Source organism: Lathyrus oleraceus, chromosome 2, assembly GCF_024323335.1.
Source record: "Lathyrus oleraceus cultivar Zhongwan6 chromosome 2, CAAS_Psat_ZW6_1.0, whole genome shotgun sequence".
NCBI classification, from domain to species: domain Eukaryota; kingdom Viridiplantae; phylum Streptophyta; class Magnoliopsida; order Fabales; family Fabaceae; genus Lathyrus; species Lathyrus oleraceus.
Window position 1 is genome coordinate 235,190,598 of NC_066580.1, and position 24,365 is coordinate 235,214,962.

A 24,365-nucleotide genomic window follows, 5' to 3' on the forward strand; every position below is an offset into this window, starting at 1 on the left:
AGCATGGTACAACTACTGGTTTGGGGAAAATGATCAAGTTAGAAGATAACAAATCCCGAGCTGGCATAGGATATTCTTCAGGTGTTTCCAATGAGCGTGGGTTATTCCAGAGTGGAGGTTTCATCCACACTGTTGAAGATCAGGAAGCTGCTGTCATTGTTGAATATGATGAAGAGGGAGACCTTGGCAACTTAGTCATACCAGGCAGAATCTGCAATAATTGGGTCGCTGTTGATGTTCCAACAGTTATCCATAAGTCAACGTAATGTGTTCATTTTGTTTGAAAACCCTTCTCCCATGCCAAAAGGAGAAGTGATGACATTGTTGGCATATTGATACAATGATATTCATTCAATAATCACATGTTAAATGTTTGTTTTTCAAATTATTTTTGCTTTTTGCTTTTTGCATGAAATTGGTGATCACCATAAATCCCTAAAAAAGAGAATAAAATCAATCTTTTCATCTGCATAATGATTTGCCTTGTTTGAATTCTGAAATCTCTTTTATACTCAAAATCATTATGCAGGTTAATCAAACCCATTGAACATAATGATCCAACACCATCTCCCAACTTTGAGTTCCCTGTATTTGAAGTAGAAGAAGATGATGTTGAAGAGATTCCTGATGAGATTACCCGTTTTCTTGAGCACGAGGAGAAGATCATTCAACCGCATCTTGAGAATCTGGAAACAGTCAACTTGGGGTCTGAAGACTGCACTCGTGAAGTGAAGATTGGGGCACTCGTTGAAGAGTTTGTGAAGAAGGGGTTGATTGAGTTGCTACGAGAATATGTCAACGTCTTTTCCTGGTCATATGAAGACATACCTGGACTAGATACTGATATCGTGCAACATTTCTTGCCATTGAAGCCTGAGTGTGTACCTGTGAAGCAGAAGCTCAGAAGAACTCATCCTGATATGGCAGTGAAGATTAAAGAAGAAGTTCAAAAGCAAATTGATGCAAGGTTTCTGGTGACTTCTACATATCCTCAATGGGTGGCCAATATTGTGCATGTGCCTAAGAAAGATGGAAAAGTCTGGATGTGTGTGGATTACCGTGACTTGAATAAAGCTAGTCCAAAAGATGATTTTCCTCTACCACACATTGATATTTTGGTAGATAATACAACTAAATTCAATGTCTTTTCATTTATGGATGAATTTTCCAGTTATAATCAGATTAAAATGGCACCCGAGGATATGGAGAAGACAACATTCATCACACCTTGGGGAACATTCTGTTATCGAGTGATGCCCTTCGGTTTGAGAATACCGGAGCTAGGTATCAACGAGCTATGACTACCTTGTTTCATGATATGATGCACAAGGAGATTGAGGTATATGTTGATGATATGATTGCAAAGTCAAATATGGAAGTTGAACATGTAGAGCACTTGTTGAAGCTTTTTCAGCGTTTGAGGAAGTATAAACTTCGCCTGAATCCAAACAAGTGTAAATTTGGAGTCCGTTCAGGCAAGTTATTGGGCTTTATTGTCATTGAGAGAGGTATTGAAGTTGATCCTGCCAAGGTCAAAGCAATACAAGAGATGCATGCGCCCAAAACTGAGAAGCAAGTCTGAGGTTTTCTTGGCCGCTTGAATTACATTTCGAGATTTATATCCCACATGACTGCCACATGTGTGCCTATATTCAAGCTCCTCCAGAAAGATCAGCGTCATGATTGGACTGAGGATTGCCAGAAGGCCTTTGACAGTATCAAGGAGTATTTGTCCGAGCCTCCGATTTTGTCTCCTCTTGTTGAAGGGAGACCATTGATTATGTACTTGACCGTGCTTGATGACTCCATGGGTTGTGTCCTTGGTCGGCAAGATGAATCTGGGAAGAAATAATATGCGATATACTACTTGAGTAAGAAGTTCACTGATTGTGAGTCTCGGTACTCAATGCTTGAGAAGACATACTGTGTTTTGGCTTGGGCTACTAAGCGTTTACGCCAGTATATGTTGAATTATACGACTTGGTTGATATCCAAAATGGATCCAATTAAGTATATCTTTGAGAAGCCTACTTTAACTAGGAAGATTTCCCGTTGGCAGATGTTGTTATCTGAGTATGATATTGAGTATCGAGCTCAGAAAACTATTAAAGGTAGTATTTTGGCTGACCATTTGGCACATCAACCAATTGAGGATTATCAGTCTGCTCAGTACGACTTCCCTGATGAGGAGAATTTGTATTTGAAGATGAACGATTGCGATGAGCCTACGCTCGATGAAGGGCCAGAGCCTGGTTCTCGATGGGGTATGGTGTTCGATGGCGCTGTTAATCAGTATGGAAATGGTATTGGGGCAGTGATTATTACTCCTCAGGGCATACATTTTCCTTTTACAGCAAGGCTAACTTTCAAATGCACGAATAATATGGCGGAGTATGAGGCCTGTATCATGGGTTTGGAAGAGTGTATTGATCTTAGGATCAAACATCTTGATATTTATGGTGATTCGGCCCTTGTTGTTAATTAGATTAAGGGTGAATGGGAGACGAATCAGCCTGGCCTCATCCCATATAGAGATTATGCGAGGAGGATTTCAACTTTCTTTACTAAGGTTGACTTCCATCATATTCCTTGAGATGAGAATCGAATGGCAGATGCTCTTGCTACGCTTGCTTCGATGATTATGGTGAAATATTGGAATGAAGTCCCCAATATTACTGTGATGCGCTTGGATAGACCAACTCATGTATTTGCAGTTGAAGAAGTAAAAGATGATAAGCCATGGAATTATGATATCAAGTGCTTTCTCCAAAGTCAGACTTACCCGCCTGGGGCATCTATTAAAGATAAGAAGACTTTGAGGAGATTATCTGGCAATTTCTACCTTAATGGTGATGTGCTTTATAAGAGGAATTTTGACATGGTTCTGCTCAGATGCGTGGATAGACATGAAGCAGACCCGTTGATGACTGAAGTCCATGAGGGTTCATTTGGTACTCATTCCAATGGACATGCTATGGAAAAGAAGATGTTAAGAGCAGGCTACTATTGGCTGACAATGGAGTCTGATTGCTGCAAGTATGTGAAGAAATGCCACAAGTGTTAGACTTATGCGGATAAGATTCATATTCCCCCGACACTTCTGAATGTTATTTCCTCACCATGGCCTTTCTCCATGTGGGGAATTGACATGAATGACATGATTGAACCAAAGGCGTCTAACGGTCACCGCTTTATTCTCATAGCCATTGATTACTTCACCAAGTGGGTTGAAGCAGCATCGTATGCGAATGTGACCAGGCAGGTGGTTGTGAAGTTTATCAAGAACCAACTCATATGCCGATATGGTGTGCTAGACAAGATCATTATTGATAATGGATCTAACTTGAACAATAAGATGATGAAAGAGCTATGTAGCGAGTTCAAGATTGTACATCATAACTCTTCTCCCTATAGACCCAAGATGAATGGGGCTGTTGAAGCAGCTAACAAGAACATCAAGAAGATTATTCAGAAGATGGTTGTTACGTACAAAGATTGGCATGAGATGCTGCCATTTGCTTTGCATGGCTATCATACATCTGCCCGCACTTCAACAGGGGCAACCCCTTTCTCTCTTGTATATGGCATGGAGGTTGTGCTCCCCGTGGAGGTTGAGATCCCATCAATGAGAGTCTTGATGGAAGCCAAGTTGACTGAGGCTGAATGGGTTCAGAATCGTTATGACCAGCTGAACATGATAGAAGAGAAGAGATTAACTGACATGTGCCATGGTCAGTTATATCAGCAAAGGATGAAGAAAGCCTTTGATAAGAAGGTCAAGCCTCGTGTGTTCCGAGAAGGTGACCTCTTGCTCAAGAAAGTCTTGTCTTTCGCTCCCGATTCAAGGGGCAAGTGGACTCCAAACTATGAAGGTTCATATGTTGTTAAGAGAGCCTTTTCAGGCGGTGCTTTGTTGCTTACAACTATGGATGGGGAGGATTTCACTCGTCTTGTGAATTCAAATGCAGTCAAGAAATACTTCACCTAAAAATAAAAACAGAATGGCTCGCTAAGTTGAAAACCCAAAAGGGCGGCTTAGGCAAAAATGAGTGTCTCGGTGGATTGAAAACCCGAAAGGGCGGTCTAGGCAAAAGTTAGAGACATGAAAAAAAGGAATATATATATCCCGATAGATTGAGTACCTCACCCTGGGGAAATCTAGGCAAAAATTAGGGATTTGGCAAGTAACTGCATCTTGACAAGACTTTGCTCTACAACTGTCAGCTGTCAAAGATTCTCGCTCAGTCATCATCAACTGAAGCTTCAAATACATTAGATTCAGAGTTGGTGGAGAAATGGTCATTATGTTCAATGTAGCCCTTTTTCCAATATATATCACCAATTTCAAATTTGTAAAGATCCATGGAGTCTCGCCATTTGCGGACTACCATTCTATTAAATAAATTTGAGCCTTTATCCAATTCTTGGCACTCTTATTTGTTTATGTTTAACAAATGTTTGCATGTTTTAATTGATAAATATCATTGTTTTAAACAAATAAAGTTTTTATAAACTGTTTTTTAAACAAAGTGAACATTCACAATGACTGAAAAGATAGTTGGAATGTCTTCAGTGCTCTCCCACGGATAGTACGATTTTCAAGGTAAGACATTTATTCATATTTTGGCATGTCGATATCCTCTTCGTCAGTATTCAAGTTGTCTCCCTAGCGAGCGCAGAAAGAACAATACATCATCAGCTTCCAAGAGATTTTGGCACTAGCATTTGTAATTTATCAATTATATGGTTGTCATCCCTTGTGCGGACTGACCTAAAATCCCTTATAGATTGATAAAAGTTGATATGCTATCTATTCACGAAGAAGTTTGTCTTTCCCCAGCATGGGTAAGAATCTCCGCAGAGTAGGCATGTGTTCCCTGCAAAGCTATCTTTCAATTATCTCCTCAGTAGTAGTTGCCTAGAGAGGTTGGTGAAGGGTTTGTTCCCCTTTTCATCCCCAGCATGGCACGTGTTGACGAAGGATTTGTTTCCGATCCCTTCAGCAGAGTTAGCTTCCTTTGAGAATTTTGGCAGGTTATCCCCAGTATGGCCACCTACAGCCCATCCCCAATGGAGTTGCCTGATCCAAGCATGATAATTTGTTTCCCCTCCATGTTGGAAGATTTCTTCCGAGTATAGAGCTGGTGGTCAAGATGTTTATTTCCTTCCCCAGCGGAGCAAATTGTTCTCTCTCCCCTTAGCAGAGATGTCTTTCCAGCAGATGAGACGGAGTGTTTTGATTGTTGGAACTTCTGTTTAGCGGTTGTTCCCCACAGAGTTTCATATCATTCCTTGATAAGTTCCCCAGTAGAGTTTCTTCTACGACGGATCTTATCCGTATTGAGCTCCATAGTAGAGTTTCTTCTACGACGGATCTTATGTATGTTCAACAGCGAGTCCCCGGCGGTGACTCTGCATGTTCCCCAACTGAGACTTTGCCTATCCCCAACGGTGGTTTGTATCTCCTGGTATTATATCATCCCCACCATAGCTGATTTCTCCTGTGGTCTTTCTCTTTTGAGATGTTATGTCGGATGCCAGTTCGTGGCTCTTCAGCCTGTTTGTGTTAGATATGTCTGACTGTCAGCATTAATCATACATAAACCACACATATACATGTATAACCATAACATTCAGATATTCATGATGCATTCTTTGCCCTATATCTACGCTTGTTATCTCCTGCTATTGGTGAAATATTCTTCCCCAAGAAGATGTTTGTGTCTGATCTCTCCATATAGAATCAGCCCCCATAGGCAGAAAGTGTCTATCTTTCCTTCTTCATTCCCCACTGAGTTATATCCTCGTGGATGATTATTGTTTCAGTTTCCTCCCCAGGTGTGTATCTGGATGGAGTTACTCCCTTGAGTTATATCCTCATTGGGTTGAGTCTTGTTTGATTGTTTATTTCTAGCTTGTTCCTAGATTGACTCCTTTCTTGTTATTTCCCCTGCAGTTCCCTGCGGGTTAGGTGTTCAATTGCTCAGTAACCAGTAATTGTCCATTTTTTCCCAGTGGATCTCTGTGGCCTTCTACCCAGTAACCGGTAGTTGTAAGTCCTATTTCTGTGGTTTTCTACCCGGTAACCGGTAGATGTAATCCCCTCTTTGTTGCTTATCCTTACCCAGTAACCGATATCGATATTCCTTCGTTTTTTAGTATACCACCCAGTAACCGGTGATATATCTCTGGACAATTGCTTCTGTTAAGCAATTCATCCCCCGCGAGTCATCTTTCATTTACCCTTTTGTTTGGTGATGACCGTTTCTCCTTTTGATTGGTCATCATTTTATACCCAGTATCCGGTATCCCGATGTCCTTTCTTTTTTCGGTCGATTTATCCTTTATTAACTCAGTAACCGTTTGTGGATAATCTTCCATGCGAGTATGTTATCTATGTTATGACGGTAATAGATAATATGTCTCATGCGCTCTTCAGTCGAAGTCTTTTTCTTCCCCAATTGAGTAAGATTCGTATTTCCTTGTGAAATTGAATGTCTATCCTGTAAGTCGAGTTTTCTTTTTTAGCCCTCCTTTCGGATGATGAGTGTCTTAGATATGTTCCCAATTCACGCCTAGTTGGTCACCTATTATATGCCTAGTAACAGGTATCCCTGGTGTTCCTTCCTTCTGCTCCCTATTATGACTTTTTGTCCCCTGTGGAGTCAGATTTTCCTGAGTTGAGATGTTCCTTTTAGGTCCTCCTCAGATGTTTCAGATGATTGATATCTCTCACCCTTATACCGGTCTTAGATATTCTATATCTCTGAGCGTGTTGTTCTCTCACCCAGTAACCGGTGTTTTGATAACATGTCTCTCGTTTTGAGTTATTTACCCAGTATTCGGTAATATCTTGTTTTTCTTCCTCACCTGAGTCCTTTGTGGACATCCCCGTCTGAGTCCGGATTTTTATCAGATGTATCCTTTGTGGATAGTTTCGCTGTATTGGCATATTCCCCAATACATGCACCTTTGCGTCAGCTCGAGTCTTTCCATCGATTTATTTTCATGGAATCCCTTCGTGTCTCCCAGCAAGTTTTCAAGTCGTGACCTGCTCACGCATTTTTACCCTATTTCTCCCGAGAGTCTCTGTCTCCTTAGTGAGTGTGTTACTCCTACGAATTTTCAGTTTCTCCTGATTTCTTTTCCTTCGTGGCAGCTATTCACCATGAAGATTTTATTTTGCATGCATACATTTGCATCATGAGGTCTCTTAGGGACCAAAATTTGTCTCTTTGTTATTATTTAAGCCCATTCTACCTCATAGAGATGAAGATTTTAACCTTCATATCTCCGGCTAGAATGACCTTAAATAGGGCATCTGTAAGACCCTAATTTTGACCCTAAGATCCCTCATGGCATCATATCATTGCTCAATGCATTGCCTCAAGGATCATAGCATGTGTGGATCCTTTACCCTAGGGGTTGGGACTTGTGTGAGTTGGTTTGAGACCACCAAGCATGCTTGTATTGTATATTGTTGCTTTTCTTATTTTGCTTACTAACCAAAAGCACAAAAATATGTCACTAACTCTTTTTGTTTTGAAGCTCAAGTAATCATGTGATCCCCTGCTCCTAGGAGGCTCCTATGCTCAATCAAGTGGCTAAATGAAGATGAGAGCAAGCATGACAATGGTCCACAAAGCTCCTAATCATTATATATGTCTCCCAAGTATCTCAATTTGCCAACTTGATCAAGATAACCCAAAGGGCTTGAGGATTGTTTCCCAAGGAACCCCTAATTTAACTGTGCATTGACTGTGCCTTGCTCATGAAGCAACCTCAACCTATGATCAAATTCAATCAATTTAAGTTCTTTAATTCATTATTTTATGCATATATGAGCTTATGTGAGTATCCTCAATCATTCATTCATCAAGATTTGAAGTTTGGCCTTGAGAAGTTAACCAGTCAAGTCATCTGACTAAAGTGAGGATCACTGAGACACAACTTGTGATGTGTTTGTCAAATGAAGATGACCGAAAGATACAAAATTCTCTTAAGAACCATATGAACAACGTTCATGTTCATCAAAAATACATTTGAAACTTGGAAGGTCATCATACATTTCAAAACATTATAGGTCATTTTGACTAAAACCCTAATTTTGGGTCAACTTCCCAAGGACCTAACTTCCTTATTTTTTATGATTTTTATGTGAGACCAAGTGAATTGGAAAGCTTACGACGTCTACATCAAATGTTATGTTGGATAAAATTTCATAATCCTAAAAGAAACACATGTGATAATACAAAACATTGTAGGTCACTTTGGACCTTAGTCATTGAATTAGAACAAATTCCAACTTCAAGTGCCCATAACTTTCTCATTAAAAATCCAAATGATGCAAAATGTAAGTCTAACTTGATCATCTTGAAAATATCTTCAACTTTTATGTTGGAGGTTTTTCCATTTTAGGGTGTTATCAATGAAACAGAAGGGCTTCAAGTTGCTTGCTTTTGACAAAACATTTCAAAGGGAACCTAGACATGTTTTGCACCCCAAACATCACAGCCAGTTTTCATATATTTTCAAACTCCAAATGGATTTTTTCCCAACATAACTATTGTTCCTTATTCCAAGATCTTTCCAACCATTACTCACATGACCATTTTTGGACTTTCCATGTGGGAGTTTCGAAGGGCTCATTGTTTATGTTCAATTTTGCAATTCATCTCATAACTTCATGTGCAAGCCAATGCAACTCCAATTACACATCCAAATCACTTGCATTTGATCTCAGCATGCATTTCCATTCACTTTTGGGCCTCACATATGCCTGTACAGGCCCATGAATGGAGGATCCAAAATTCATACACACGAGCAAAGCACCACATTGCATCAAGTTCAGCTATAAATAGAAGTGCTTGCTCATTCAAAAAGGAACCTGGAGGAGATCTGAAACGCTGCTGGATTGAAACCACACCCTCACCTAAAGGAATTTCCGTTTTCATTTTCAATTTCAAGCTTGAATTTCAACATCCTTAGTTGATCTTCAAGTCTTAATTCCTTAGCCTTGCATCATCATCACACTTCTAGAGCAAGATTGGATCAAAAGCTTGGAGAATTCGTGTTGTTTGAAGCTCCATTTCAGAGGTATATCACCAAACTTTTTTTATCTGGATCTTGAAACACAATGTAAATTGCTTTGGTTTGAATTGTTTTTTGAAGTCCTCAAGCAAGAGGCAGGCCAGGGGTGATCTTAATTTCATGAATTGTTCCATTTCAGTTTGTGTACCATAAACTTCCAGCTCATGTTTCTCCTTAAATAGGAACATTAAGGAGAATCCATGGTTACAAGGGTGATGTACATCACCCCAGCTTCATTTTGATAACCTACTTTTTCATTTTCATTAACTTTTGAATCCCTGCGTGTGGTGGCCGAAATCAGTTGGCTGGCCGGAGAAGATGGTGGTTTCCACCATCATCCCCACATGGAAGCATCAGAGCCCTTGGATTGTATTCAAATGTTTTAATCGTGACTTTCCATTGTTATGACTTCTTTTAATTCAATGTGTTGCGCGTTTGACCAAGGCCTTTCGTGCATCCGCGCCTCTGAGCCCTCAGATCATGACCACATCATTTAATGAATGATCCAAGCGCGCTGGATTTTTGTTATTTTCTTATTTTTGTTTTAATTTCTTTTAATTCCTTTTATTTTCAAAAATTCATAAATATTTTATTTGAAGTCACAAAAATATGAGACCAATGCCAAAAAAATTCTGGAAAAATCTAGTTCCATATTTTGATTTTTAATTATTTTTATGACTTCATTTAATATTTTTTTTGAATTATTTGGTTTTTAATAGTTTTAATTCATTTTAAAATACTTTTGATATTTGAAAAAATCCAAAAATATTTTTTTAACACATATGAATCATGATAAGTCAATGAAAAATAGTCTCATCAATTTCTTAATTGATTTGAGATTTTAATTCATTTGTGTTATTTTTCATTGTTTTTAATTGATTTAAAATAGTTTCACATTTCAAAAATTGTTGAAATTTTTTGTCAAACTTTGTTTGACCATGTTAGACTTATGAGAATTTAATTGGACATGTTGAAGTTGATTTGAATTGAATTTGAGGTTTGACCATATTTTGTCCATTTTTATTTTGCATTTATTTCAATTTCAAAAAATACCAAAAAAAATGTTTGACTTGTTGACTTGTGATCTTCATTTCTCTTCTGTTTGACATTGGTTAATGTTGATTTGATTCACTTTTGACCAATTGTATTTGATACTTTATTTCTCTTTCCATTTCATTTCATCTTCATCTCATTTCTTTTTATTTTGGCCAATGAGTTAATGTCTTATGGTTGATCTTGGCATATGAGAGGCTTAACCTTCTTTGATCCAAATCAAACTCAAATTGATCCAAGATCAAGTGAGTTGCTTTGTGTCCAAGATAGGTTTCTTCTTGGTCAAGCAAAAAACCTAAAGTCCATACAAGGCCTTCCTCTTTTCTTTTGGCATGGCAAGTTGTAGGAGCTTGGCTTACTAGTCATGATCTCTAATTTGTGTTCATTTGCCTATAGTTTTATTGACCGGCCTCAGATAGGTTGACTACTACATTAGTCCACTTACGATTGCTTAACATAATGCTAAATTGTCTTATGACAAACTAACATAACCACTAACTACTAACTTTAATTTAAGCATTTTATTTCTCGCAATTTACTTTGATGCACTTTATTTCTTGCTCATTTATTCATATTGCTTTTTATTTTGCTCACTTGAGCACATATTTTATGTTTATGTCATTTTCCTTTTGCTCATTTGAGCTCATTATTGTATATAAATATATTGTTGCCTTGTGTTTGTTTTGTGTTTGTTTGTGTGAACCCAATGCAAAAAGGAGAAAGGACTTAGAATTAGGATATACCTATGCTTAAAGGAGTTCAAGAGCAACTAGGCCTCATGCCTTTAGAATGCTAAATTTGTTGAAGAGCAACTAGGCCTCTTGCCTTTAGAATGCTAAAACTTCCAAGTTGACTTCAAAGGACTTTCTTTCCAAAACTTATTCTTTGTCCATTCCTCTTATTGTGTTGTGAACTTTTTTGATGTTTGCTCTTGTGTGATAGGGATTCCATCTTGAGATAGTAAGGAGGACCATTGTCATGAGTAATCAAGTTAAGAGAGACAAGCCAAATGGAGATCCTAGGAGCTTCATTCCTAAAATTGTTTGATTGCTTGATTATGTGCTAAGTCCAAAGGAAAGGAGCATCTTGAATCATCTTTATGATTTCAAGAAAAGGAACTCCAAGGGTTTTATCTCTTCTCTTATCTTTGTATGCTTTAGGACTAACCCTTCTCTTCTTCTTCTCACTCTAACCCAAGCCAAACTCTTTTTGTGAAAACTTTGACATTATTTTCAAACTAGAAACCTAGGCCTTATGCCTTTGATTTTTCAAAATCTTTTCCTTATTACTCATTGTGAATGAATCTTAATTCAACTTTGACTTCATTTTGTAAATAAATCTAACTTGTAAATATAACTCACTTCAATTTGATTTTGTGGTTCCAATGGCCACCTTTGTTAAAACCTTTTTCATAAACATTAGTCATAGGTTTGAGTTATCCTAGTGGTTGATGTAAACCTCACCTTATCCTTAGTGATTGGACTATAAGTCTTCCATACTTATTATAGGGTTAACCCCTCACTAGTATGTTGAAGCTCTCCTCACATGGTGGATTGTTGGTTTAGGTTGAGTTTTCTCCCTTTGATAACAAAAGACCTTAAGGCTTTTGATCAAATCAATTCACCAATCTTTTGAGATTTTTACCCCGAACTACGAGGTTTTGATCCCACCTTTGTAATGGTACGTAGGCAATGGATTTATCCATTCAAACAACAAACTTGTAAATATAATCTATTGTCTTCTCATCCCTCCAATCTTTTACACATATTTTCACAAATACTAACCTACAACACATATTTGCAAAAAGAGGTTCCCTTAGAGTACTAAGGATGTTTTGGGTGCGTAAAACCTTCCCATTTCATAACCAACCCCTTACCTAGATCTATGACATTTTTATTAGTTTTTGATTTGATAAAACTTCTTACTTGGCTTTTGTTCGCTTTTTAGCCTTTCCTTTGGACAAATAAAAGTGCGGTGGCGACTCAAATTGTATGCTTACTTTTGATTTAGTCAATAAACCATAAGGTAACGAATACCCCGCTACACTTGTGAAGTGAGCATTCATCTGATACAATATGGGAGATCCATTTGAGCTCATCTGCAACATGATCATATTTGAAGTTGTTACTTTGGACCTGTGTCTAATGCCATCTTTGAAGTCATCTGATACATGGGAATTTGGAAGAAGATCATGGAGTTGCTAAGCTTGGATGTGGCTATCTTTATTTGATGTCTTTCTCTTCTTCTTGCTATTTGTATATTGATATTGCTTGATTCTAAAGTCCAAGGGAAATTTGGGTTTCTATATGACATTCTTGTTTATTGGATTGCAACCCATTGGTCAGATCTTTTCAACTCTCAACTTTTAAATTTGTGCTTAGGATTAGTCTCTTCATCTCTTCCCCACTTCTTTAATTTCAAAAATCTATCCCTCCTTTTAAAAATCTCCTTTGTTTGTGATTTCTAAACTTGGACCATATTACAAATTAGAAACTTTGGCCTTATGCCATTGCATTTTCAAACTTGTTTTCTTAATCAAACTTGCAAATAAACCTAACTATACTTGACTTAAATTTTCAAAAGCCAAAAAGAACTAACACTCATTCAAACCTTTTTAGGCCTTTTGTGCCTTTGTTAAACTCACACTTTTGTTAAAAGCAATGCACTCACTTTAAAATTGTTACTACGAACTACGAGCTTTTGATCCCTCAGTTTTATGTTGGTACGTAGGCACAAGTCCGAAGGTCTTGTCAAACACAAAAATATAATTAATGAATTATTTTCTCATCCCTCCATTCTATTTCTTGCAAACATCATTTGTACAAAAACACACATGCACAAAAGAAAGGGCTCCCTAGGAGAACCTATGACACTTTGGGTGCTAACACCTTCCCTCTGTGTAACCAACCTCCTTACCTGTAATCTCTAGAATTTTATTAGTTTTGATTTGAAAACTTCTTATATTTTGGGTTTTGTTCGTACTTTTCCCTTTTCCCTTGGAAACAGTAAAAGTGCGATGGCGAATCTGGTTTAATTGATGTCTATCTTATCCGTAGCTTGATGATCATGAATTTACCGCTACAGAAATTAAGTAGCGACTCTGTTGGGGAGTAGTCCTCAGTGGGTTTAGCCTACTTTTTTATGTGTATATAATTGTATATTTGAAATTTGTATATTTGTTTTTATGATATAATCTGCTTGTTGTGCTTAGTGATCTCTGAGTGGTGAGATAATTTCTAACCCGAACTTGAGTGCAATTAAGATAGGAGGATGGTATAGTCATGTGCGACTTGTGTGGAGTAGTCCTTAACAAGTTGGCTTGAGACCCATCTACCCAGTGGACACCCTTTTGGAGTTATGAATGTCACACAAGTTATTTGTGGTTAGGCATTACTATCTTTGATTTGGGGTCCGAGAAGCTAAGGACTGTAGAACATTTAACCCCTCTTGGCCTATTTAGGACGTAGTGCGGAGACTATTCAAGTGTAGACTTGATAACAGTTATTAGGTGATACTACACTTAGACGAGTTTCTCTTGAGAATATTATGGATTTATGAGTCAGTCATCCTAACCTGTAATATCCGATAGATGGAATTAAGACTCTGGGAACTTTTTAGAACATGATCTACATGTTTTATACTTAGTTCACTCCTTTAGGATGGTTCTTACCCAGGCTCCATGCTCGTGACTCACAACAAACCCTTGATTCTTGGTTGATCCGATCAAGTCTTGTCAATATCAATGGAACTTGGGTATTGATAAGGTGTAAACCATAATCCACTAAAATGGATGATTGATCTTGACAATGACTTGATTCATCCCTTGACCTTTGTTTGATTTCCTTGTGTGTGATCCTTTTTATTTGTGATTTTTGCATTCATGCATTCATGCGCATCATAACATTCATCACACCAAAAATTTCAAGGAACTAAGGTCTTATTTGCAAATACTTTCAGACCATGGATTGTGGACGAAGGAACACTAAGAAGTACAGTTTCAGAATCCCAGATTTGAAAGAGTTATGGAAGCTAACATCTTTTGTATTAGATCCCTTGGACTTCAATCAACGTCATGGGAAGCTTCTGTCTATCTTATCTTAAAGATGTCATTATCTCATAAAAAGTCGACATTCGAAAATGGCATCTCTGGGGGGCATTTTGTTACCACAAGAAATTAGTAAGGCATGTTGAAGGCGTAATTAATGAAAGCTCCTTATGGATTTAAGTATTATACCTCACCAAGGGGATGTTTGAAAGAAAATCTGAGTCCAAGATAAGCAAGAGCTGGGAAAACCACAAGTTACCAGAAGATGAAATCGACGGAAGAAGCAAGTTGGGTCGAAATCCGTTATGTCGACTAAACCAGAGATTTGGACTTAAGAAGTTCTTGATTGCATCGGACACATAGGGGATGGTGTCAACATAAGTACCTGAGCGGGATAAGTTTGAAATTCAAAATAACTAGCAGTTACAAGGAGAACAAGCGCCAAAGATATGGAGCAGTTTTTAGATCGTGTAGCACGACATCTGTCTATAGATAGTTATTTTTGGGGTAGTTTTGCCTGTAGACAGTCTCTTGAGTTCATTATAAATAGGGGATCCCACAGAGGACTCCGGGGTGTTCACTTTGTACCAAAATCACTTGTAAAAAACTTCACATTCCCAGCGCGAGGAAGCAAGAGTTTTCAAGAGTGCTATGTATGTGAATCACCACATTTACTTCAATGCAATTTCCTTATTTTTCAATTGTTCCCGTTGAACACTTTGTTTTAATTTCATTTACGTTTAAATTATCCTTTTATGTTGTCGTCTATACTGTCGACACTAATTCTATTACGATAATAGAATTCACCAAAAGCATGTTCGTTGTGTATGTCTTTTGAGTGTTATAGTGATGTCGGTCACGAGTCACCCATAGTCTATAGCATCATCATTTCATGTGGAAAAACCTTTGCTTGTTCAATATTGTGTTAGAAGTCGTTTCTCACAAAGTTAATAGTCCGTCGAATTGAACGAGTTACCCTGTTACATTAGCACATGTCTTAGGATCAACTGGTTGATCCTGCAAGTAACCCTTAGCTTTAGGCTTAGGGAGGACCATCGATTGTTTCCAGTTTCCACAGTAAACACCGCCCAACTTTATGCCTGAAGGTTTTGCACCTACTTTTGCTTCCATGCCGGCATCTAGCCCGGTCATGTCTATGTCTCCACCAATTGTGCATACGCTACCCGTGTTGAAGACACCACCTATCATTCCGAGCCGTCTGAGGGCCCCGGTGTGTATGAAAAGATGGATGAAATGAAAGATCAATTCCTTGAGTTGCGAAAGAAGTTGAAAACTTTGAGGGGTAAAGATATATTTGGTAAGAGTGATGCGGAACTTTGTTTGGTTCCAAATATCAAAATCCCAATGAAGTTCAAAGTGCCTGGCTTTGAAAAGTACAAAGGGAATACCTGTCCACTCAGTCATCTTGTGATGTACGCCAGAAATATGTCGACGCAAACTGATAATGATCAGTTATTATTCCATTATGACTTGGGGGAAGCATTCGAGAGGGACGATTATCTAAGGAGGAAGCTTCGACCATCAAGAGGTATGGTAATAGTTTTGCTAAGAAGAAGGAAAGCGAAGCTAATGTAGTGTCTGTTGGGAGGCAGAAGAGGCCTCATGTCAGAAGAAGTCAACCACCCCGTCAACACTATCATCAAGTATCATCTATCATTCTGGTATTTTTGAACAATCAATCAACACCAGTTCTGCAACAACAGAAACAACAGCCACCACAATGAACAAACACCTACAACAACAACAATACCAACAATCATAAAAAACAACACAACTTTGAGAGAAAGAAGGTCTCTTTAGACCTAATTCCTATGACATATGCTGAATTGTATCCATCATTGGTTCTCAAGAACCTTCTGCAACCAAGAAATCCACCTCAAATCCCTGAACCACTTCCATGGTGGTACAAACCGGGACTTTGTTGTGCTTTCCACCAAGGAGCTCCCGGTCATGATATTAAGAATTACTACCCCCTGAAGTATGAAGTCCAGAAGCTGGTCAAGAGTGGAATGGTGTTCTTTGAGGACTGTGCGCTGAACGTCAAAGTTAACCCACTACCTGCCTATGGAAATTCATCTGTTAATATGGTGGACGGCTGTCCCGGGGAATTAAAAGTATTTGATGTATGCTTCATTAGAAGGTCCTTGGTAAGGATGCACAAAGATATTTGCTTGGTTAGCAAGTATGGGCATGACCTGATGGTTATGTTATTTGCAGTGTCAATCCTAGAGGTTGTATGGTTATGAAGAGAGACATCCAGAGGTTGATGGATGAAGGTATGATTCAAATTACCCAGTCCCGTCATGTAGATGACGACGTGAATGTTATAGTCCATGTGTTCAAAACTCCAGAAAGAGTAGTGATCCAGTATGACAGCGACAACAGTAACAATGGCAGCAATAGATCAGTATCACCGTTAGTTATACGGTTAGAGGGACCCATCCCGTATGCATCCGATAAGGCTGTCCCATATTAGTACAATGCTACCATGCTAGAGAATGGTCAAGAGGTCCCTTTACCTACGACTAGTTCTTTTGTGAGCATAGCCGATGTTACTAAGGTGACCCACAATGGTCGTGTCTTTAGGCCAGTGTTCCCAAAGAATGTGGAAGATATGTCTATTAGTAAGAAGGTTGATGTGCCTGTGGTAGATTCTGTTAGTGCTCCAAGGTGTCAGTCTGGTGAATCCAACGGCTTAAAGCCTAACGATGATGATGAGGTGCTCAAATTGATCATGAAAAGCGAGTTCAATATGGTAGAGCAGTTGCTCCAAACTCCCTCCAAGATTTCGGTGTTGTCTCTGCTAATGAACTCAGAAGTACATAGAGAAGTATTGCAGAAAGTCCTAGAGAAAGATTATGTGGAACATGATGTTACGATGGATAAGTTTGATCATATTGTGGCTAACATCACTTCCTGCAACAACCTCAGCTTTTGTGATGAAGAACTCCTTAAGGAGGGTAGAAATCATAACTTAGCTCTACACATTTTGATGAATTGCAAGGAGGACGCTTTGTCAAAAGTGTTGGTTGACATCGGTTCTACATTGAATATACTTCTGAAATCAACTATGTCAAGGTTGTCGTACCAAGGAACTCCTATGAGATATAGTGGTGTAATCGTCAAAGCATTTGATGGATCTCGCAAGACTGTGATCGGTGAAGTGGACCTTCCTATGAAGATAGGTCCGAGTGATTTCCAAATTACTTTTCAAGTAATGGATATCCACCCGGCCTATAGTTGTTTGTTGGGAAGGTCGTGGATTCATGAGGCAGGAGCCGTTACTTCAACGTTGCATCAGAAATTAAAGTTTGTCAAGAGCGGGAAGGTTGTTATCTTCGGTGGGGAGAAGGCTTTATTGGTAAGCCACCTGTCATCTTTCTCTTATGTAGAAGTCGAGGATGAGGTTGGACCTCCGTTCCAAGCTTTGTCTATTACTGAGGAAAAGAGAGTTAGGGCACCCATGTCCTTATATAAGGATGCACAGAGAATTGTTGAAGATGGTCAGTCTGATCAATGGAGGCGAATGGTAGAGGTCTCCGACAACAAGAGTAGGGCCGGTTTGGGTTTCCAACAAGGTTCATCAGTGGCTAGAATTGAAGATGTGCAATCCAGTTTCCGTAGCGGGGGGTTCATTCATGGTAATGAACAACACTTAGCTATTGTGACAGAGGGTGATGAAGATGAAGACTTCACCAATTTTGTGACGCATGGTAAAGCTTGTGTAAGACCCCAATTTTGACCCTAAGATCCCTCATGCAACTTCATCATAAGCATTAGCATTGGGATCATACCTTGGTATCCTCCTTACCCCTCCTTCATTGGGTTTGTTTTAGGAGAGATCACGAAGCACTTTGTGATTATATCATACTTGTATTTTATCGTTTTTACTAACCAAAATACCAAAAAATATGTCTTTGTATCTATCTAACTCTTTTTGTAGGTATGGGCATGATCTCCTTGATTCATTGATCACATCTAGGGTTTGAGACCCTCATGAACAAAGAGTACAATCAAGAATTGATTCAATAATGGTTATAAGCATCATATATGAGTCCCAATGATCTTTACATGATATATTGATCAAGTTTGCTTCAAGAGTTTGAAGGTGATTTGCCTTGGAAACCCTAGTTTGACTGGGTATCTTGAGTAACTTCTCCAATAAGCTATCTCGCCAATTGATCAAATTTCTCAAGGGACACTTCAAATTTCATCATATTATTCATATATGATCTACCATGATCCAAGAAAGTCAAGAGAATTGGAAATTAGCAAGTTGGTTGATGGTGGTTGGCCAGATGGATTCGTCTAATCAAAACTGGTTCTCCCTAGACCCTATCTCCTACAATTTTCACCATATGAAAATGATTCCATGATAAACCTTACTATAAATGACATTATAAACAACTTTCATGTTGATACCTAGAGCTAGTTTTGGTTGGAAAATCATTTTCTATGTTGAAACATTATAGGTCATTTTGTCTAAACCCTAATTTGAAAGACAACTTCCCAAGGCCATAACATTCTCAATTTTTATGAGATAAAAGATTTCCAAGTTGCACAATCAAATTCATCGTGTCTACTTCAACTTTGATGTTGGGAGTGGGAGCTAATTCAACTTCTTTGCACATGTGATATGAGGCTACATTATAGGTCACTTTTGACATATACCATTGATCAAGTGATTTTGCCAAACTTAAAAAATGCATAACTCTATCATTTCAAATCCAAATGACATTAAATTTGTGATCATTTTGAATCTCTTTGAGATAGTTACAACTTTGATGAAGACACTTTTCTCATTTGAAGCTCCCATAAAAAATTAAGCAAGGCGAAATATTGAGACATATGGCTTGACACTTAGAAAATTTTTTATATGTCAAATTTTTCCAAACTTACACCTTAAATATCTCCAAGTTACAAGCTCCAAATGAAAAAGTATTCAACATCTAACTTGTTCCCCTTGATCTCACCTTTCCAAAGAGCTAAAATTCATCCGTTTTGGATGAGAAATGCATAGGCTGCACATGGCTTAAATAGGCTAGTATCATGTGTCATGGATCAAACTTCGAACAACAATGCTCAATTGCCTTGCAATCCAATCCACCTCCAATGCATCTGAACTTCATTATGGACTTTTGAACAATCATTTGATGGGACTATGCGCGCCCATGCAGCTGCTTACATCACTTTGCCAAAATTGGAAACTTGAAAGGAGTGTGCAATTATCACTTGAATCCTCTATAAATTGAAGCTTAATTACTCAGAATCAAGACACACACTGCGCAAGCTTTGATTCCCCACAGAAAACCCTTCACATTGAGAGGATAAACCTGAAAAATTTTGTTGAATTTGAGCTTGAATCTCCACTGTTTTGGAATTCAATTCTCCAGGAGTCCTTTGATTCTAAGCCATTCCATTCCTCTTCTGCAAGCAATTGGAGTGAAGCAAAGCACGATCCAGGTCAAGATCTAGCAAGCTCAGACCTCCATTGAAGGTAATTTGTAGAAAATTTGATCTCTTCGATTCTCCTTGTTTCTTGCTCAATTCTCTTGATTATTGTGTTGGCTGAAGTCCTACCAATATAGGCAAGGTGTTTGAGTTATTTTGATGCTGAATCGAAGCAACTCAGATCATGAACCTCATTTTTCAATTCCACATATCTCTCAATATAGTTGGAATTGGAAGAAATGGAGGTGATATTCGTGCTCAGTGATGTTTTCTCTTTAAGATCATGTCCCTGTTTGAAATTTTGGTGATGGTTGATGATGACCAGTCCGACGAAGCTCGCCAGAGAAGACAACCGGAGCTCTGGCTCCGGTGATGAGGTGTTTCAGGTCTAGACCGTGTGTTCCTTGCTCCACGTTATAATCTTAGTCGTTCCTTTTTATTAACAAGTTTGCCACGCAGTTGACTCGTGCATTGGTGGAATGCACGCTGTGGATCATCAGATCTGCCACCTTAATTAATGAGGGATATCTGATGGTCCACGTATTTTTGCAATTTCTGATTTTTCTTTTTATTTCATTTTCTTCAATAATTCATATTAAATTCAATATTGATCCAAAAAATATAGGACCTTCACTAAAAAATTTCAAATATTTTTCTCTTTCATATTCTGAATTAAAATTATTTTTTGGATCATTATTAATATTTTTCATGAATTAATTGATTTTTCACTTGTTTTTAATTGTTTAAAAATATTTTGAAGTGTCCAAAAATTATGAATTTTTTTATCCAAGGTCCTTTAACCTTGCTTGACCTATGATTAATCACATGGCCATTTATTTGGTGTTTTGATGTGATTTTAGGATTTGGATAAAACATATTTGAATTTAATGCATTATTTTAATACTTTTAATTAAATAAATGCCATTTTAATTATGTTGACCATTTGGATTGACTTATTTGAGTTTCCCCTTTGTTGTTGAGCCTTGGTCAAGGTCGATTTGACTTTGTCAAATTAATATTATTGGATTTAGGGGATTGATGGAATGTACATTCCATCTCCCAAAATGAATGAATAATATTAATTTGGTAAAAGTCCTCCTTTGACCAATTTGTGATCGCATTCATCCCTTTCCCTCCTCATCTAATTCCCCTTCTTCATCCATTTATTTCAATTGGCCAATGACATCTCTAAGTCCTAATGCTAGTTGATTGAAAGATTAACATGAGTACGGATGAGATTAGGTCACACCTTTGCATATTTTTTGTGTGTGGTATTTTTAATGAGCATAGTATGTCTCCAACATGCATTAACACCAAAAGTTTATTGCCCGGCCTCAAATAGTTGTGACTTCTACATAAGTCCAATTACGATTGCTTAACATAGCGCTAAATTTGTGACACAAAAGGCATAAGCATTCTAGTTAGTGAGATTGTAAGTCTCCCCTCTTCCATGGTATTGTGTGGAAACTTGTCCTTCTTTCCTTCCTTTGGAAGATATTTTGGTTTAAGGATCCATGCTTGTGGCAAGTGGGTTGAGTGTTCTCCAAAGAATGTCTTAACATCAAAAAGCAAAACAAAACTAACTATTAATTTACTAACCATTAACTTTTACTTTCAAGCATTTACTTTGAATGCAATTTATTTTTATTGCTCTATTATCATTTGCCATTGTACATATCATTCTAATTGTTTATGTTTATGCAATTTTCACTTTGTCCACTGATAACACTGAAATTTACCGTATTTTTGACTCCGATTTGACATGCATTCTAGTTGTTTTATTGTTATTTTGTTGTGTTATTGCTATGTTTTCCTTTGTTTTTAGATTTTTACTTTAATCGGAGCCCCGATCGAGAAAAGGAGCGAAAAAGAGCCAATAACCCTAAAATTCAGCATTTTGTACTTGTGGCCTACCCCATGGCAGGCGCCATAGACCCTGCCATGACGTATCCAAGCTCAACTTCCCTCAACTTCCACGTTCCCCACTACTTCCACTAAAGCGCCTCAGATTGGCCTTGTGGCGGGCGCCATGGCCTTGAGGCAGGCGCCATGGCCTTGTGGCGGGCGCCACAAGAGAAAAAGTTTTCCCTCCCATTTTTAAGTTGAAGGGCATCCTGGTCATTTCCATCTTTTTACTTGCTTATAAATAGAAACTCGAAATCACTTTTACAATGATCCAAACTTAGAGCAGAGGCAAACTCAGAGCAACTTTGTTTCACTTAGGCATATATTCAGTATTATAAAGAGGTAATCGCTTCGCATTGGAGTGTTACCACAATTGTGTAATCGAGTCTGTGATAGAGTCTGTAATCGAGTTTGGAGCACTTTGGAAGGAAGTTAATCCTGCCGCCATTTTCATTTCCGCTTTACAATTTACTCAACCCTCCGATTGGAGCAGGTTTTTATTACTTGTCTTTATCTTATTTATTTTCCGGCACTCACTTTACTTTATTTATTTCCCGCACTCTCTTTACTTTATTTATTTCCTCGTACTCGCTTTACTTTATTTATTTCCCGCACTCGCTTTACTTTATTTATTTCCCGCACTCGCTTTACTTTATTTATTTCCTCGCACTCGCTTTAAATTATTTATTTCTCGCACTCGCACTACTTTTATTTACTTTCCGCACTCGCACTACTTTTATTTAAATTAATGCACTTTTACTTTACCATGTCTAACTAAATTTATAAGGTTAGAATGTAAGGATCGTAATTGAACCGATAATCCGTACAATTGTTCGTAGAAACACTTAAAGGCTATTTTAACTTTCAACTTAAGTTTTCCCGCACTTCAATTCCGTTGGGTAAGATCGAAAGCCGTCCAACGTTTATCTAAACCTAATTGTTTTTAACTATTTCAAAAACAGCGAAAGCGCTTTGTTTAGTTCATTAGGAGTTTTTAACTTAAGAAGAAAAGAGATTTTAAAACTATTTTCGGACGCGTTTATAAGTTTAGAGTCTGGTTCATGAGAACCTCTTTTGGTTAAGAAATCCAGGTTATAATACTTTTCAACTTAGTCAAGATAATATATTTCTTAAAAATAGGTTTACTACTCTAATGCAATGCGCGCCTTTTTATAAGTGACAATAAGAGGGTTTGATTAGGGAGTACAACTCGGTTCTGAATACGTGAAAGCGACAATTCCTGTTAAATTAGTTCTTTTCAAAGTAGGAAACATTGCCCATAAGTAATTCTATTAGCAAGTACTTGGATTATTAATTGATTACGTGAATTACATTCGACCCTGTCTTTATTAATTAATCTTTATTCAACACTTTACTTTTCGTTGCACACTCCAAAAACACCTATTTTGATTTCCTTTGGTAAACACCATAACAATAGATAACGATAGATTGACACTTGGTCTCTGTGGATTCGACAATCTTTTATATTACTCTGACGTGTTCGTATACTTGCGAAACACCGCATGAAGTTTTTGGCGCCGTTGCCGGGGACCAATTTCATCAAATTTCATTTTCCTGTTGTTATATCGTTTAGACTTAGGCTATTTCCCGCCGGTCAATGCAATAACTCGCAGCACCGGAAGTTTAAGCTTAGTACACCCTCTGGCGGAACCTGAACATTACGCTCGCACACGTTTATTCTTTCATAGAATTAAGAGAGCTATGGCGGAAGATCAAAACCAAAGACCTCTTACAGATTTCGCTCAACCATAAAATGAAGAACCTAGTTCTAGTATAGTAAACCCAACCATCCCAGCTAATAATTTTGAACTTAAACCATCCCTGTTGCAATTAGTGCAACAGAGACAATTCGCAGGTCTCGCTACTGAAAACTCAAACCAACATTTAAAAATATTTCTTAAATTAGCAGACACTTTTAAAACCAATGGAGCTTCTCCTAAGGCAATACGTTTAAGATTATTTCCTTTTTCCCTCAGAGATAAAGCCCTATCATGGTTTGATTCCCTTCCACCCAATTCCATTACGACTTGGGATAACCTTAGAAGAGTTTTTCTTGCTAGATATTTTCCCCCGAGTAAAACCGCCGTTCTTCGAAACCATATAACTAGATTTACCCAAAACCAAGGAGAACCGTTGTTCGAAGCTTGGGAGAGATATAAAGAGTTTTACGAGCATGCCCACATCATGGTTTAGAAAATTGGTTAATCATTCAAACCTTCTATAATGGACTTCACTATAACACAAAGATGACCATCGACGCTGCCGCAGGCGGTGCGCTGATGAACAAACCTTATCCTGAAGCTAGTGCCCTCATCGAAGATATGGCTCAAAACCATCAATCATGGGGAGTCGAACGAGCGACAATTAAGAAGAAGGAAGCCCAAGGAGGAGTGCATGAACTAAGCTCTATAGACATGATGCAAGCTAAAATGGACGCATTAGCCCTCAAAGTCGAGCATATGTGCATAGACCCGAATACTATAGCCGCAGTTTTGTCGGATTGTGAGATATATGGAACCAAAAGACACCAATCTGCAGAATGCAGTCTATTAAACGAAACCCACTCTGAGCAAGTGAACTACACCCAAGGGAACCCATATTCGAATACCTATAACCCTGGATGGAGGAATCACCCGAACTTCTCCTATAAAAACAATAACCCTATTCAAAATAATGCACCTCTGAGACCTAGTTATCAAGCCCTAAGATCAAATAAACCTATGCAACCCGTACCACTAAAGCCGAGCCTTGAGAAAATTATGGAAAATTTTATCACCGC

At 38.1% G+C, this 24,365-nt stretch overlaps 1 non-coding gene across 1 annotated transcript; it reads right to left on the reverse strand.

Moving 5' to 3' along the window:
* Positions 1-23,671: 23,671 nt before the first annotated feature.
* Positions 23,672-23,777, reverse strand: LOC127124134 (small nucleolar RNA R71). Its single transcript, XR_007803766.1, has one exon. It is a non-coding gene; the product is annotated as a small nucleolar RNA R71 (small nucleolar RNA).
* Between the last annotated feature and the right edge of the window lie 588 nt (positions 23,778-24,365).